Source organism: Cydia pomonella, chromosome 12 (assembly GCF_033807575.1).
Source record: "Cydia pomonella isolate Wapato2018A chromosome 12, ilCydPomo1, whole genome shotgun sequence".
Classification (NCBI taxonomy): Eukaryota; Metazoa; Arthropoda; class Insecta; order Lepidoptera; family Tortricidae; genus Cydia; species Cydia pomonella.
Genome location: NC_084714.1, coordinates 20,367,046 through 20,383,363, shown reverse-complemented (window position 1 = coordinate 20,383,363; position 16,318 = coordinate 20,367,046). Strand labels below are relative to the sequence as shown.

Sequence of the window (16,318 nt, the reverse complement as noted above, 5' to 3'; positions counted from 1 at the left end):
GTTCCGAACCGGGCCCGCCTTTTCGTTTTTGTTAAAGTCGAATAATCTTACCTACGGCCACGTCTGGAAATATTGATACGGACAAAGTGCCAAAAATATGTATACACTACCCTAATATATGGGCCATAAGGCCGTGTATACATATTTTTGGCACTTAGATCGTGTCAATGTTTCAGACGTGACTGTACATACCTGTTATAGAAGTTAATATGTTAGTTTTATGTCTAATAGTTCGATCAACAAGTTATTATTTTCTACAAGTAGAAACTGTTATGGCCTGTTTATTCTATATTTGTTTTAAACTTATCTTTTTTGCGCTGTTTCCCAACAATAAATAAAATATTATCATTACTATAACGGCTCTTATTTAATAGTTTTCTCAGCTAGCTAATCGATCTCCCACACATAAAACTCTACTCTACAAGTATCTCGCAATCACGCAAACATACTTAAAACAATCAATCAAACTAATAGTTAATTTCATTCAACGGAATGTAAATAAATGTGCGTGAAACACGTATTTCACTTAGTAATGACGTATTTATCTACTTAATAAATTTGCTCCCGTCAAAGATAAGTGTGGGAAATGCAGTAGACTGTGTCATTCTTCATTAGGACGAAACGGGACGAAGTCAAGTGACCGATTTACCATACAAACGTAGTCACATTTCCCTCTCTGAATATTAACATCATACATGATGTAAGAAAAGTGGTGGGGATTCGTAAAAAGTAATTATTATTTATTGTTTATCCTTGGATTTCACGGGCCTGGGTCTATAAATCCCGGTTTTTTGATAGGCTTGCGTGGGGATATGGATCCAACACTTAGAAGCCCCTTGGAGAGCTTTAATATCATGTTATTATTTATTATTATTACGCGTATATTGTCTCCCGTTGTGTGTTTTTTTTCTATCGATTAGATCGTCCAAGTCAGCCAATTTGAGCAAAAGATTTTTTTTTTCAGCCTATTCCGAATTAGAATACCATACCAAGTATCTTAAACCGATCCCCACTATTTTTGTTACATCATACATAACATATTTACGCAATTTGATGTATATTAGCCGCACATATAGCCCCTTCTTTTGATTTTAACAATTATAAGATTTACGAGCTTTTAAAAATGAGTAAAGAATTATTTAGTTTTTCGCTGTTCTTCTCTTCTTCTTCTCTTATAATCTCTAATCTTATAAAAAATATATATATATTTATAGGACATTATTACACAAATTGACTAAGTCCCACAGTAAGCTCAATAAGGCTTGTGTTGAGGGTACTTAGACAACGATATATATAAATACTTAAATACATAGAAAACACCCATGACTCAGGAACAAATATCCATGCTCATCACACGAACAAATGCCCTTACCAGGATTTGAACCCGGGACCATCAGCTTCGTAGGCAGGGTCACTACCAAACCAAACCAAACCGGTCGTCAAAAAAAGCATCAAAAATCAAAGCATCGAAAAAAGTGAAGCGGTGGGTAATATACCCACAATCAATCGTGTAAAAACTTTTCACGATAATATCCAAGGTAAAACGCATATAAAAGGTTTAATATTTTATTGTATCCGTTTGGAAGCCGCCTGTTACTCGTAATTTCCGCCGGTTAATTTATTTACTATCAATTTTATAACGGATCAAAGCATACGGATCATTAAAGGTTCTAAAAACTATAGGTAAATGTGTAGGTTATATTCGGGTACGGGACCCTATAGACCCACACCTACTTAAAATTTCGTACCCGCCAGGACAGATGACGTCAAGCGCATTCCATCATGAGGAAAACGGTCGCTTCGCAGAACGAACCGTTGCACTATTTATACATTTACAAACTTAAATTACCGTCACTAAACTCACTCTATAAACAAATTTACACCTTATTGCTAAGTCATTACGAGCGCATGGCGCTATTAAACGAAGTCAGTCGTAAGATGGCGTTGGGTCCGCGCGGGAAAACGCAATGAGTAATGAATAGCCGTGCTAAAGACAAAAGGTCGTATTTACATATGGCTGCGTTAGAGAGATACAGCGTTTTGATGGTGACAGTTTTAAGATTGCATTAAGTATTAACACGGATTTAGGATATGGCATATCAATTAATGCTAAGTATCATTTGCATATACTAGGAAAACCCTTCGCAAATGTGATAGTAATCATGATTCTATTAATGTAAATGACATATTGGAATTGTTTTTGAGAATGGAATTCTTAGGACTCAGTAATCACTAAGTAATCAGTCAAACAATGCATAGGTCATGGCGTTAGGGGCATACTCTGAAAACAACGGTTCGTATCCGGTTACACTTACCCCTACTGGACTACTGCAGTGCTTGGTTACTTTTTCTTTAATATATGACAATTATTTCAGTTTATAATCGGACAGCATTTATATCTGATTCTAATTGAATTCACTAGTCGGAGTTTTTATGGATGCAACCAAAAGGAGCCAAGGGAAATTAAAAAGCCAGGGTTAATTTTGGAATGAGGTGAGGAAATTCTTGGGAATTTATTTATTTTTTATAAATTTTATTGCACAAAAGAAAAAAATATGTATAAAAGGCGAATTTTAGTTATGACGTCAGGTCAACCATCACAGATGTGCAGTTTGTCTCCGCTGGCACTGAGAACTGTGTCTAGTTGTCTACTGTCTACTACTTCGTCATATTGGTAGATTGCGATATTTCTACACCCAGAAGCTGTTACCCAGGGCCCTCAGACAAAGGATTACGGGCCATCAGTACGCATTCTGCAACTAAAAATAAAAGGTATAATTTTAGCTAAAACTGACTACCTGTCAAAGATACTAAAGGAGTGTCGGATTCACGTTGTTAACATCCAGGAGATACACACAAGGGATAACGCAGATCTTGAGTGAAGAACAAAATTACCCGGGTACACCTTAGTTAAAGCCATACACCATCCCAAACATGGCATATCCACCTTTGCCAGGTCAACCATCACAGATGTGCAGTGTGTCTCCGCTGGCCCTGAGGACTGTGTCTACTACATCGTCATATTGGTCCATGACGCATTTTCTACCATCTGGATAAGCAGAAAAGATTGTAGGCGGTGCATTTAAAATTTACGCGAGCGCTAGAATTTACGAAACGGAGGAGGTTTTTACAAAGAGGGTGAATCAACTTTTTCTTGTCACTCGTTATCATAGTTACCTTCCCCTGGGTCACTTTTAAAACCTGGGTTTTATTGTATTTACATTAAAAGCACAGGATTTGCTTGTGGTAGTTATTGTGGTACGCTTTCCGCAATGGACCATCTACTAAGCATGTTAGTAGAACGTGGTACAACAGTTCTAATAAACTGTGCTGATATTGTCCCCTGGCTGACAGGACAGAATAACAACAAGAATAGTATTTTATACAATCTTGATATAATACTTAGAGAGCTTTTCAGTTGAGTAACGTTTTTAGGCAACGAAGCTTGCTGAGTTGCCTAAGTAGGGTATGAGGTTGAAATGTTTGATTATATCACTATTGTATACAATGCTTTTTCTACGAGTCATCTAAATAATACTTTTTTTATTATAAAATTTAAATAATTGATGAAAATTGGTAAGTATACAAAAATATAGGACAAAAAATATAAACGCGCGACTATTTGACGCCCGTTTAGTCTTTTCTATGGGAGCGTAGCGGCCCGTGATCTGTCAATTTATTTTTGACTCAAATTCACTTTAGACTCAAAACTGCAATGGCATGCACATATAGCCACTCTAGCCGGCAAACTTAGTTCAGCAGCCTATGCAGTGGGGAGAATTTTAGTATTTGTTGGTTTTTTTTTATCATAGTTTTTTTTGTGTAATTTGTCATTTAGACAGTATACATCTCTAATAAAGTATATATTATTTCATCGATTCCATATTTGTAATTGTTTTTTTGTAATTTTTATTGTTTGTAAAAATGGACATGTAAAAGTGCCCCTGTGGTCTATTTGCTGAATAAATGTTTGATATTTGATATTTTTATAGTTGACTACAGCGTATCCAAATGAATATTATAGTTGAACTGGGAGCCCATACATGAAAAGTACGTAGTTAAAAAAAAAAAAATCTGTTTATTTCATACCAAAAAAACATGCATTTTTCTAGCTTAACTACTAATTAAGTTAGTTAGTTTTTAAGTTATAGTTTGGTATACGAAATCTTAATTCAACAATTACAGTCAACGAGTAGAAAAATAGCTAAGCACCAGCAACAGCAGTTTTATTACGAAGTAGCCAGGTATTTTAGTAACAATATAATTAATGAATCCTTCGCTATGTCTGTTTGAGTCTCCGCTGTTGTTTTGCCAACCGCTGTAGAGGCATACTTTCAGCAACTTTGTATTGTTAGCTCGTGGTACAATTAAAAAGAGTCTAGAAAGAGGTAAAACCCCATGTCTGTACGATATCTGATCATCACACACATAACAATGGCTACAAGGGTCTACCGCCTACATCGGAATTCAATCTGTATCTCCGTTCCTATTTCGGAAATGCATAGACTGAGGGCCGGTTGCACCAAACTGTTCGTTACCGTTAGTGTTCGATAAATTTTATTGTATGGGAAGTTTCGTAGTAAACTGCCGCTGCGCGCCCGGTGACGTTGATCAGTCTGTCAAGTGCGGATGGTGCAACTGGCACTAACCCAATTTACTATTTACCATTTTTATTCATAATTGTATGCATCCACAGAGGTGGGCGAAAATAGCCACGGAGTGGGTGCCGCAAGATGGGCGACGAGCTGGCACTGTCAGGCCCAGGTGGAGATGGCGGGCTGACCTGGACGCATATCTCAACGGCTGGCTGAAGATTGCTCAAAAGAGACGGATGGAGATCGAGGCTCGAGGCCTTTGCTCAGCAGTGGGTCACCATATAGGCTAATAATATAAAATATAAATATTTTTATTCATGTAAGTAACTCTATTTTCGGCTTCCAGTCGGCACCTATGGTTGACACCATCTAAGATTATTTTGGGCCACAGTGATTATGGCTCAATCTTTTTATTCCACTTCTGTTAAACTTCTAGCGTCTGTTCTTTTCTGTTAAATCCTCATCTCAGCCTAATTTGGTGACTGATGTATAGTGTAATAATATTGTAAAACCTGTTTTGTGACTGATATTTTTCATTGCCAATACCTCACACGAATTTGGCGTTAGCTACGAATTATAAAAGTAGAACTAAAGCGTTTTGTTCAGGTCAGCTTCTAGGAAGTACGACGTTGCTTTTTGGCCGTGCGTTGTATTATCAGCCTCTAAAAAAATTCCAATTACAAAACTTCCACGGACACAAATATTAATTATATTAAAACGGGTCACTCACTGGTTAAAGAGAAATCTTTGTCTAAAAACGTGAGTGACCCGTTTAAACATATTTAAAAAACTATGCTACTGAAATCGTTAAACTTGTGTCTTGGGCCACACGTAACGGCGGATCGAAACGTTTCACAGGCATCCCGGAGAAGATACCATCATATATAAATACACAAATAAATCCACGCTACGTTTGATCAATTCTCGTCAATTATTATTGTGTTGCATTCTCGGCTAATAAAAAATATTGAAATAATAAAATTGGATACCATTTTATAAAGCAGGCGTCCGGTTTTTTATCCCATAGCCCATAGTAATTCGTCCATCGCTTTCACCTAATAGCCTTGTTTATTTTAGATTCCATCATCTCTCAATAGTCCGTACACCCTAGCGGGTGCTGCTTCTGCGTACCTCCCATTCCGATGACACGGGAAAGGGCAGCACCCGCTCGGTGTACCCCTTACCATTTCATTAAAGTATCCGCGCATGCTTCCCAAAGGCCCGGAACACCATTGTTCCGTGATGAGAAAAACATTCGTGAAACAAAATAATATAAAATATATTAAAATGGGTCACTCACGTTTTTAAGTCGAGTATTCGTCTTGAAAAACGTAAGTGACCCGTTTAAAAATATTCTACTGTAATACTTCTGGCTTGTGACACACGTAACGGCAGATTGAAACGCTTCACAGGCATCCGGGTGCAAATACCGTCATATATAAATACACAAATAAATCCACGCTACGTATGATTGTCATTGGTGCTTCGGCATGTCAATTATTATGTATTGGGTAATAAAAATAGCAAATGATGTTCCCCTTCATTTACTTGAATTTTTTTGGTTGCATCTTAAAGAATAGGAGGCGTATTCTGATTGTAATAACAGGTTATGAATTTGATCTGATTTTTCAGTGTCAAAAGTGACGTTTTTGGTTGGAGACATATTACTTTTGACACTGACAGATATTATAACAGATGCACAAACACTGATGGATAAAATCCGAAATAATGACATAAGAGGAAGCTTTAAGGTGGCGCTGAGAAATTAAAAGAAAAACGCCTTCGATGGTACGGGCATGTACAGAGACGCCCTGAGGACTACATAGTCAAGCTTGCCCTTCAGTGGCCGACGACGTAGAAAGGACGCGGAAGACGACCTTGCACTTGGTTGACGACGGTCGAAAAAGACCTTAAAGAAATGAACGTCGACAGACACCACACAGAATCGTGTGCAGTGGAGGACAAGGAGGGCTGACCCCAAGTAGATGGGAATAACGGTCGAGGAATATAGATATTATAACAGATGCAGATCAAATGCATAACCGGTTATTAGAATCAGAATACGCGATGTTAGCGGCCCGTTTCGCAATGTGATTGATGCTTCGAATTCCAGCTAGCCTGTGCCTTGTGCATTACTGTAGAGGATCGTCAAAGTTTTCCTTTTTGATACATAATTAGAAATGATTTGGATAAAAATAATAATGGACAATGGATTTCAGATGACAACGTGCCTATTCCGTAGCTCTGCTCATTCATATTAAATATATTATATTAAAACGGGTCACTCACGTATTTTAAGTCGAAGATTGCTTGACATGTTTCGGTCCATAACAACGAGCTTCAAGCGAGCGTTAGATCGTCAGTCATCGTTAGCGGACCAACGTAGACTGCTGACTGCAGCTCTTGGCGTCCGATTGGTCGGCACGGGCAACGGCGGCGGAGGAAAGTGAGAAACTACCCTCGTTTCCGGCATTATTGTCAAACCCATCCGGGTTGCACATTATGGCTCCTCTTAGGACTAGCGCTGAATCAGCGAGATGGCCATGCGATGGTGATGACTCCTCTACACGATGGCCCAGCTCTGGATCAGAGAGATGGCCATGCAATGGTTGAGTGCACGCACTATGGAATGGACCACGTGTGATGTGTACGCATCATCGCTGGCCTACCTTTGATGTGCGGACGAAAAACCGACACCGTGGCCATCCCGCCGCGCCATAAGCCAGCCACTACCCTCTCTACACGCTGGCCCATCTTAGTGAGCAAGTATGATGGCCCATCGTGTAGAGGAGCCATTACACTCACTACGTCATTCACTGAAGGTTTGTCGTATTAACCGAAAGCTCGGCTCTGCTCATTCAGCAGATTTTGTCCATGATGGGACATCAGACTAGAGCGCCAGTCGCCAAAAAAGTGTTATTGTAAAAAATGCAAGAGTATTCTCGAGTAGGCTAACTATAAATGACACATCTTACTGTCTTGCTGGATTAGGAATGTCGGCAGTTTCAGACTTGCTTGCATGTTTCCTTGCTGCTGTTACGTCCCTAGGCAATAACTACAAATTATATCTAAGTAAGTTTGTTTAAGTACCCACAACACAAGCCTTATTGAGTTTACTGTGGGACTTAGTCAATTTGTGTAATAATGTCCAATAACATTTATTTATTTATTCATATCTTCTCAAAGGGCATCTCCATCATAAGGGCCGACATTAGCATAGCCGTACTTGGCCTTCCGCTACGTGTCGCTGGTGAGTGGCGACCACACGCGGCGGGCCCAAGGGGCTGTGACGTCAGAGTTTACAGAGGGTAGCTACTTACAGTTGCTGGTGGCGGTAAGAGCTTTCAATCCGGAGGTCGCGGGTTCTAACCCCGGCTCGTACCAATGAGATTTACTATAAATGTTGTATTGACTTGTAAAAGAGCCCTTGACGCCTACTTGCAGAATAAATTTTTGAATTTTGAATTTTAAATTTTTGAATTTTGAATTTTGATTTTCGGAACATACGTACGAAATATCATTTGAGATTTATCTGTGCTTTGCGGTGAAGGAAAACATAGTGAGGAAACTGGACTAATCCGAATAAGGCCTAGTCTACCCTCTGGGTTGGAAGGTCAGATTCAGATGGGACTCTACGCTACGCCAATTCTGGGGATTAGTTGTCAAGCGGACCCCAGGCTCCGATGAACCGTGGCAAACTGCCGGGACAGCGCGAGGAAGAAGAGAAAGAGGTACTTATAGATGCATATGGACCTAATTCCATAATAATACTAATATTATAAATGCTAAATGAATGTTAATGTAGGTATATTCTCATTTCTTTATTAATTTTATTTTTCTTTTCCTTTTGTAAGAATTCGATATGTTTTCTGAAACGTATTTGTATGATTTGATATGACATATATTTTTTGACATATTTCTGTAAAGAAAAGTAGCTACTGTATGTAATTGCATGAATTCTAGTGTAATCTAAATTGTATTTTTTTCTTATTGAATACATGTTAATTATACTCGTAATATGTAATGTTTTGAAAAGATGTGTCCCGCCGAGTTTCTTGCCGGCCATTATTACCCTCCTTCAATTTCAGGGGGGATTTAAATCTTCTCGGGTCAGAGGTGTAGGGTTAGAGCCGGTGTAGCTTTATTTGACGTTCAAAAGCGCATTGTAATATGCCTACTTGAATAATAAATAGGTATTTGTTTTACAAGGGGGCAAAGTTGTTGTTTAACCGCTCGTGCTAATATTGATACCCGAGCATGCGAAAGATTCCAAAATTGAACCACGAGCGTAGCGAGTGGTTCGAGAAGTGGAATCTTGAGCGTTGCGAGGGTTTCGAGGCACGAGGGTAAAACAAACTTTGCCTCCGAGTGAAACACAACATTTTTCACCACACAAACGCGAGGAAAATAATAACTATGAAAAAAAACAAACCAAATCAAATCCAAATGAACGTAATTAAATATTTATCATCCAAAATCGTCATTTGAAAGTCAATTCTACCAGCTAACATAAGGATACGACTCAAAATTTGCATCTGATTACTTTGCTCCACATGTGAATAAAATGCAACTTTCTCATTCGTTTTTGAACAATCAAGACCAATCATTACCAGTTGGTGTGGTGAAAATATCTTTATCTTTATCTTAAACTAAAGAAACTCTCTCTGTTTGTCTGACTATCTGTTACCTCTTCATGCTCTAACTACTGAACTGATTGAATTGAAATATGGTATGGTGATAGTTTGAGTTGAGTCCCGAAGAAAGACATCACAATAGTTATTATCTCGGAAATCATTTCTTAAAACAAAAGTGGAGGATCGCCTTTTCATACAGACGTAGTCCCCATTTTCCTCTCTGGATCAGGGACCATTTCTCGAAAGATATTAGTCTAATATTATTATTGCGTTGTCATAGCAACCCATACGATTTGCCAGGTGCCCATTTTTCGAACGGTATTAGTATAAAAATATTAGTGTGTTGTCATGGAAACGCATACGATTTGACAGTTCGTGGACTAATAATATTAGTCTAATACCTTTCGAGTAATGGGCCCCAGTTCGTGGACAAATAATATTAGTCTAATATCGTTCGAGAAATAGGCCCCTGTGCTACAACTATGGTTCATAATTTTAATACACGCGTAATGAAGTATGATTATTGATTACCAATATTCTGTTTGTCTGGGTTTTTTCTTCCATTTATAACACTTCACACATGAACAATTCGGGTTAATTTTGGGCCATATTTGTATATATAAGAGGGAGCTAGAAGGTGCATGTAGACCTCGGCGGTCTTTCTCTGATCAAATCCGGTTAAGTTTTGGAGGAGGAAATTGTCGAGAACGAAACCTCGATTTCTAAGATGTTGTCCTTATCGCACTAAATCTAGGAGCCACCCCGTCAGCGCGACGGAGATATTTACCTAAAATTCTCAAATCTGAGAAGGGATCAGCTGGTATTTCCTCTTACAAGCCGGGAATTGAGCACCCCCAAATCAGATAAAATACCCCAAAGTAAACCATTTACAGTCTGCTCGGAAAGAGAAGAGTCGTGGAATGTATTGGACCCCATGTTACATTCCACGACTCCTCTCTTTCCGCACAGACTCCAGACGATTTTTGGCAGATATTTCCTTATGAAGGCATTATACAACGCAACTCAAATAACAAAATACGGTAGTAATTATCGAGCGACTAGATTCCCCTTCCTATTCAGAGTTCATCGACCTCCACCAAAATAAAGAACTAATCTACCGCATTTCCATAAGTTCGATACTCTGAGCGAAGGTTAGCTTAGCTAAAAACTATACTAAGCTAATATAACCTCTATTACAACGACTTAAGGTGTATGCGTGTATTAGAAACGTGAGCGGAAAAGCCTTACAACAAAAGGTCAGCATATTTTGCTCTATTCATATTAAAATAGGCTTAAGTAATGGATGGTCAAAGAATGGGTACAGAGATTGATAAGTCAGTGTCCGAAGTATTTCTATATTGTTTCTATGTGGTTTTCTTTCACATTGATCATTTTCAACAGAATCAGAAAAATGCTTTCGAGTAGGCCTAGAGCAACAAGCGCTTTCGAATCAGTCGTATATTCCATATATATTATCTTAAGTTAATTATCAGAGCAATTTATTGTTGTTATTATTGGGTCATTACCTATGAAATCGGCGTTTTGTATGGAGAACTTTAACGAAATTTGATTTTTCATACAATGAATTTCGCGGATTATTTTGTGATGGCATTTTCAAACCAAACAAATTTTTGCCAGTAATCTGTAAATATTAAGTAGTCTAGAGTTATTCTAGAAACGCAAAATTGTTCATCACACGCACGCGAGGAAAAAAATACAATATGAAATAGCAAAAAGATCGAATCTAAATGAACGTAATAAAAATTTATCATTCAAAATCATATTTTATAATTCAATAGTACATTGTGCAACGAGGGCTGTAAGTGAAATTTTGGAAACGAGGGAATTAAAGACCCGAGTTTGCAATATTCTTACCATACACTTAAAAAAAACAAAATTTTAAGCGAAATAATTCTTAAATACGGTGACTTATCAAACATTTGTCCGCCATTCGGCATTCAGCCACGATTTAAAATTATGTAAAAATATTAAATAAAAATTGTGCGTGGAGTCGCTCCGCGCGGAATATGTCAAACTTCGTAATGTGGAGATGAAAATAATGTTCTAAAATACATATGGTTTATATTAAGAGGTATGGTTTATATTAACCTTGTTGGAAGTCGCATAAAAAGTTTCACTTCAAAAAAAATTTTAAATTAAGATTTATAAAATAGATTTAATAATACATATATTTATATATATATATATATATATATATATATTCTAAAATTCCTAAATAATAGAAAATATAAAAAGAAAAAATACAAAAAGTCATGTTCCACCGAGATTTGAACTCGGATCGCTGGATTCAGAGTCTAGAGTGCTAATTATTACACCATGGAACCGGCTAAGCTAATCGACGAATTTATTCATCACAAACTCTTACTACCCGATTACAGCGTTAAACGTTTAACGCAACCTTGTTGGAAGTCGCATAAGAAGTTTCACGTCAAAACGGGTATTCAATTAATTATTTTAAATATTTTTAAACATACTTAAACCAAAATACTAAATTATAAACGTCAGTATGAGTTGTAGGTTTTTATTTTCACAATCCATAACTCCCGCGGGAACAATATAGGCCTTTGTCCTTCAGTACAACTGCATGAAATAAGATCTTTCTCGCAAGTGTGATGAAAATAACTAAATAATCTCTTGTCTACAATCAAGTTCATTAATATATATATTTAAAACTATAAAGTACTTAATAAAAAAACAATATAGAAAACTGTGACGCATTTCTCTAATGGTTATTTCTTATCGATTGACGTCAGTTCACTTATATTAGTGCACTGGTTACATGCAAATATGACGAAAAACGGTAACATATTTATGCAAATATGGAATTGCCGTTATCGCACAGTCACGTCTGAAAATATCGATACGGACGCCAGAAATATTTATACATCACCTTAATTATATGGGCAATAAGGTCGTGTATACATATTAGTGGCACTTTGTCCGTATCCATATTTTTAGACGTGACTGTACAAACAGCAAAAGATGCTGAACAATAGTGGGCCTTTCCCCTTTTGCAATAAGGTTGCGTTAAGTTAACGGCGTAATAGTATAATTTCAATATTGGTATGTGACATTATCTATGAAAAGGGACCTTATTGTCGATGGCGCTTACGCCGCACTGCGTAGCGCGGCGTTGTTTAAAATATGGGAGCATCATTGATAATGGCGTAAACGCCACCGATAATAAGGTCCCTTTTCATAGATATAGATAATGTCATGTATGCATTTCGTTATAGGTCATTTCGTAGAATTAGATTAAAAGGGGGCTTACAAAAAATGTAGTCTTTATATTGAACTTTTTACACGACTTATGGTACCGTGGGTTCGGTCAAGTTTTGAAAAATTCGTAGCGCTTTTTTTTAATAATACGGTTGCCAAAAAGCAATCTTGGAGCCCTTCTCTACTGACTTCATTGATTCGAAACCTGATTAGAAAACTTTCGCTCGATAGAAAAATAAATCACGAACATAGGTCTAAAACGCATCACTAAAAATGTGTGACTATTTTTCCATAAAACCTAAAAATTGCTTCTATAGTCTGTTTTTTTTTTCAGATTTGTAATTGTATACCCTCAAAAGTATTGTTAATTTTTTTTCTCCAAAATTAAATCTCAGTAACTATTATGCACTGAATTATAGTATCGTTTATATATTATTGTGCCGCAATATTAGACATCATAGGAACCCTAGCATTTCGGAAATAAACGTTATCACTACTTTTTGAGGTTAGAAAACTTAGAAAAATTCTAATCCTTTCTATGTTAATAATTAGTCAAACATAGCAATGATATCTACGATCACGGGCGCGCTCTTCTGTCCGCTCAGTGCCTAGTGAGCTGCGACCTGGGTGCGTAACCAATATGCCTATCTTTTACGCTCCGTATAGCGAACGAAACGCAACTGTCACTGTCGCACAAATGAAGAGTGATAGAGAGATGCAAAGCGTTTCGTTGTCGTAGCACTCGTAGCGCACGCGATTGTCACCTTAGCTAGGCACCATGTACTCACAGCAGCGCCTTATTCAAGGGCAAATGGCATGAAAAAATTCACACGGAAACTACGCTTGTGGTTTAATCTGGTTGGAATCTTTCGCTTGCTTGGGTATCAATATAAAGGGGCCCATTGATTATCAGTTCGCTGGACAATATCGGCCTGTCAGTCATTTGCGACTGTCAGATTTTGCGAATAACTCGGGACAATATCGGCCTGTCAGTCATTCGCGACTGTCAGATTTTGCGAATAACTCTGGACAATATCGGCCTGTCAGTCATTCGCGACTGTCAGATTTTGCGAATAACTCTGGACAATATCGGCCTGTTAGTCATTCGCGACTGTCAGATTTTGCGAATAACTGACTATCGTCCGGCGAACTGGTAATCAATGGGCCCCTTATATAAGAACGAGGAGTTAAACAACAACTTTGTCCCCTTGTTAAATAACCGGCCAAGTGCGAGTCGGACTCGCGCACCGAGGGTTCCGTACAAATCTGTATATATTTTTATATGATGCAACTAAAACAATACGGTTTTCGCAATTTTTCCTTTATCTGTGCTGTAAGACGTTGCTTCGTATCAAATTTCAAGATTCTGAGTTCACGGGAAGTACCCTGTTAGTTTTTGATTCCCTTGCGAGTGTCGAAAATTTGCGGCATATACGGATGTATCTTTTGATTGCGTTGGCTTAGAAGTTTGATTTTTTGACAGCTTTAAGGGACAGTAGGCCTGAGTATTTGATATAAATTCCAGCGTGATACCTCCACGCGTTCCTGAGAAAAAGTGTCTTGACAGACAGACAGACAGACAGACGAACGGACGGACGGGCGGACAACAAAGTGATCTAATAAGGGTTCCGTTTTTTCCTTTCGAGGTACAGAACCCTAAAAATAACTATTGTTACTTATATACGCCTTAAAAATAGTCCGGTGAATGATTGTACCATAGGGAAACTTAAATAAGCCACAACGGAATAGGCAATTCAAAAATAAACTTTCGTTCATAATTATTGAATACATAATAATATTAAATATTTCCTTCCTGCATACCTTTCTATCTTTAAAACCTTATGTAGTATAACGTGGTAAAATACCGCAAGACCCCCATATGTAAATAGGATTAGAAGTCTGAATAACCAACTTTCCTCTAGCTAATGCATTCGCAGAATACCTTATGGCTACTTTTCCTTGCAAAATATAATGGTAAAGTTTTCCTTGTAAGTGGAAATTAATTATATGATTTTTTTATGTTAGTATTAGTCAGCAAACGAGCAGACGAGCAGCCTGATGGGAAGCGGTCATCGTCGCCCATGGACATAAGCAACATCATAGGAGCCACTTAAGCGTTGCCGACCCTTGAGAACCCTAAATACCCGCTTCTTGAAGAATCTCATGTCGTAGCGTAAAGAATACCTCAGGATACAATTATTTATAAAATACACAAAAAATATAATCATTAAAAATACTTAAAGACTAAAAATAAACTATAAATAACTAAACCTATAAAAACTAGTCAAACAACCCACCCCGAATCACTCCCGACGCAAAGGTGCCCATCACGCTTGCTGCGTTTCCGCGTTGAACCGCGATGGACAACCTTGATTGATATTACTCGTATGTATAATCAGTACGTATTGCAACCCTATGAGGTACAGAACATTACGGCCCAAAGAATATGGAATTTCCTGGATTCAACGGGCATCAGTAATGAACTTTAAAGGGCTGTAACAATAGATCACTACCTGGTCGACGTGGCACTCAAAGGCCCAAGAAAACCCAATAATAATGTATAATCAGCATGGTTTTCGACGACCGGTCTGGCCTAGTGGGGCCTAGTGACCCTGCCTATGAAGCCGATGCTCCCGCGTTCAAATCCTGGTGAGGGCATTTATTAGTGTGATGAGCACGGATATTTGTTCCTGAGTCATGGGTGTTTTCTACGTATTATATTATTTATATATTATATATGTCGATGTCTTAGTACCTACAACATAAGCCTTATTTATTGAACTTACTGTTGGACTTAATCGTTTTGTGTGATAATATCGTATAATATTTATTTATTTATTATATCCTATATTTATTTATTTTCTTCTTAGGTTAGGCTTTTTACAATATGTATATAAAAGTAAAATATAAAAACACTTACAGAACAATACAAAAGATATAAACACATTATAAAAAACCTAACCTAGGGTGCCGCCAGCAGCGGGGCAGGGCCCAAGCTGCCGGTGGTCAGGGCCGCAGAGAAAGGAGCCGCCGGAATATCCGCGCCGTGTCCAAGATCACCGCCTTCTGCATCTGACCCTTGATCCAACCACCTAGCGAGAGTCTCTCAAGGTGTTGGTCGAGACTCTTCGCTATGAGACCGTTCGCTGAGATTATTTATTTATTATTATATTATGTATAATAAATATCAGGGCTCTCTTGTCCCAGCACGAATTAAAGCAATTTAAAAAGGACTGTAGGATATGGATTAAGAAAGATTATTTTGGAACCATGGCTGTGCCAAAATATCCTACTCACACCTGGTAGCCGACACCGTAGCCTATAGAAGGCGTATTTTTTATGATATAATAGCAGACAAATCACCTGATGGTAAGAAATTACCGTTGCCCATGGACACCTGCAACACGAGAGTAGTTGTAAGCGTGTTGCCGGCTTGTAAGGAACGCTCTTTTCTTGAAGGTTTGAAGGTCGTATAGGTCGGTCTATTAGATTGTTGTAATTTCAGAAGCATCTCATGTATCTTCACTATAAGTACCTACCTCTAGGTATATGTTGATATGATGAGCCTCCGAAGGGGTTACATACAGAGTAGAGAGGCCCTTAACATCATCCCCGGAAGTTATGACGAGTGCTTGTATAACTTTACTTACAGAAAAGCACAATTACCTGAAAAGCAGAATATTTATTTTAAAATATTTAATTAATAAATTTTATTCTAACAACTGTCGTCTGCGGTGGTACAGACATGTCATGCGCAGAGATGGCGATACCTGCCGGAAAAAGAAAGAGGTAGAGGCCGGCCCCCAACTACGTGGTAAACCATATGACCAGCCTGTTAAAGAAGGAGAG

At 38.0% G+C, this 16,318-nt stretch overlaps 1 protein-coding gene across 1 annotated transcript in view; it reads right to left on the bottom strand.

The window, feature by feature from the left end:
- The window catches only part of LOC133523818 (tRNA dimethylallyltransferase), a 368,157-nt gene that overhangs the window by 235,956 nt on the left and 115,883 nt on the right, over window positions 1-16,318 (bottom strand). The gene's annotated exons all lie outside the window — the stretch shown is intronic.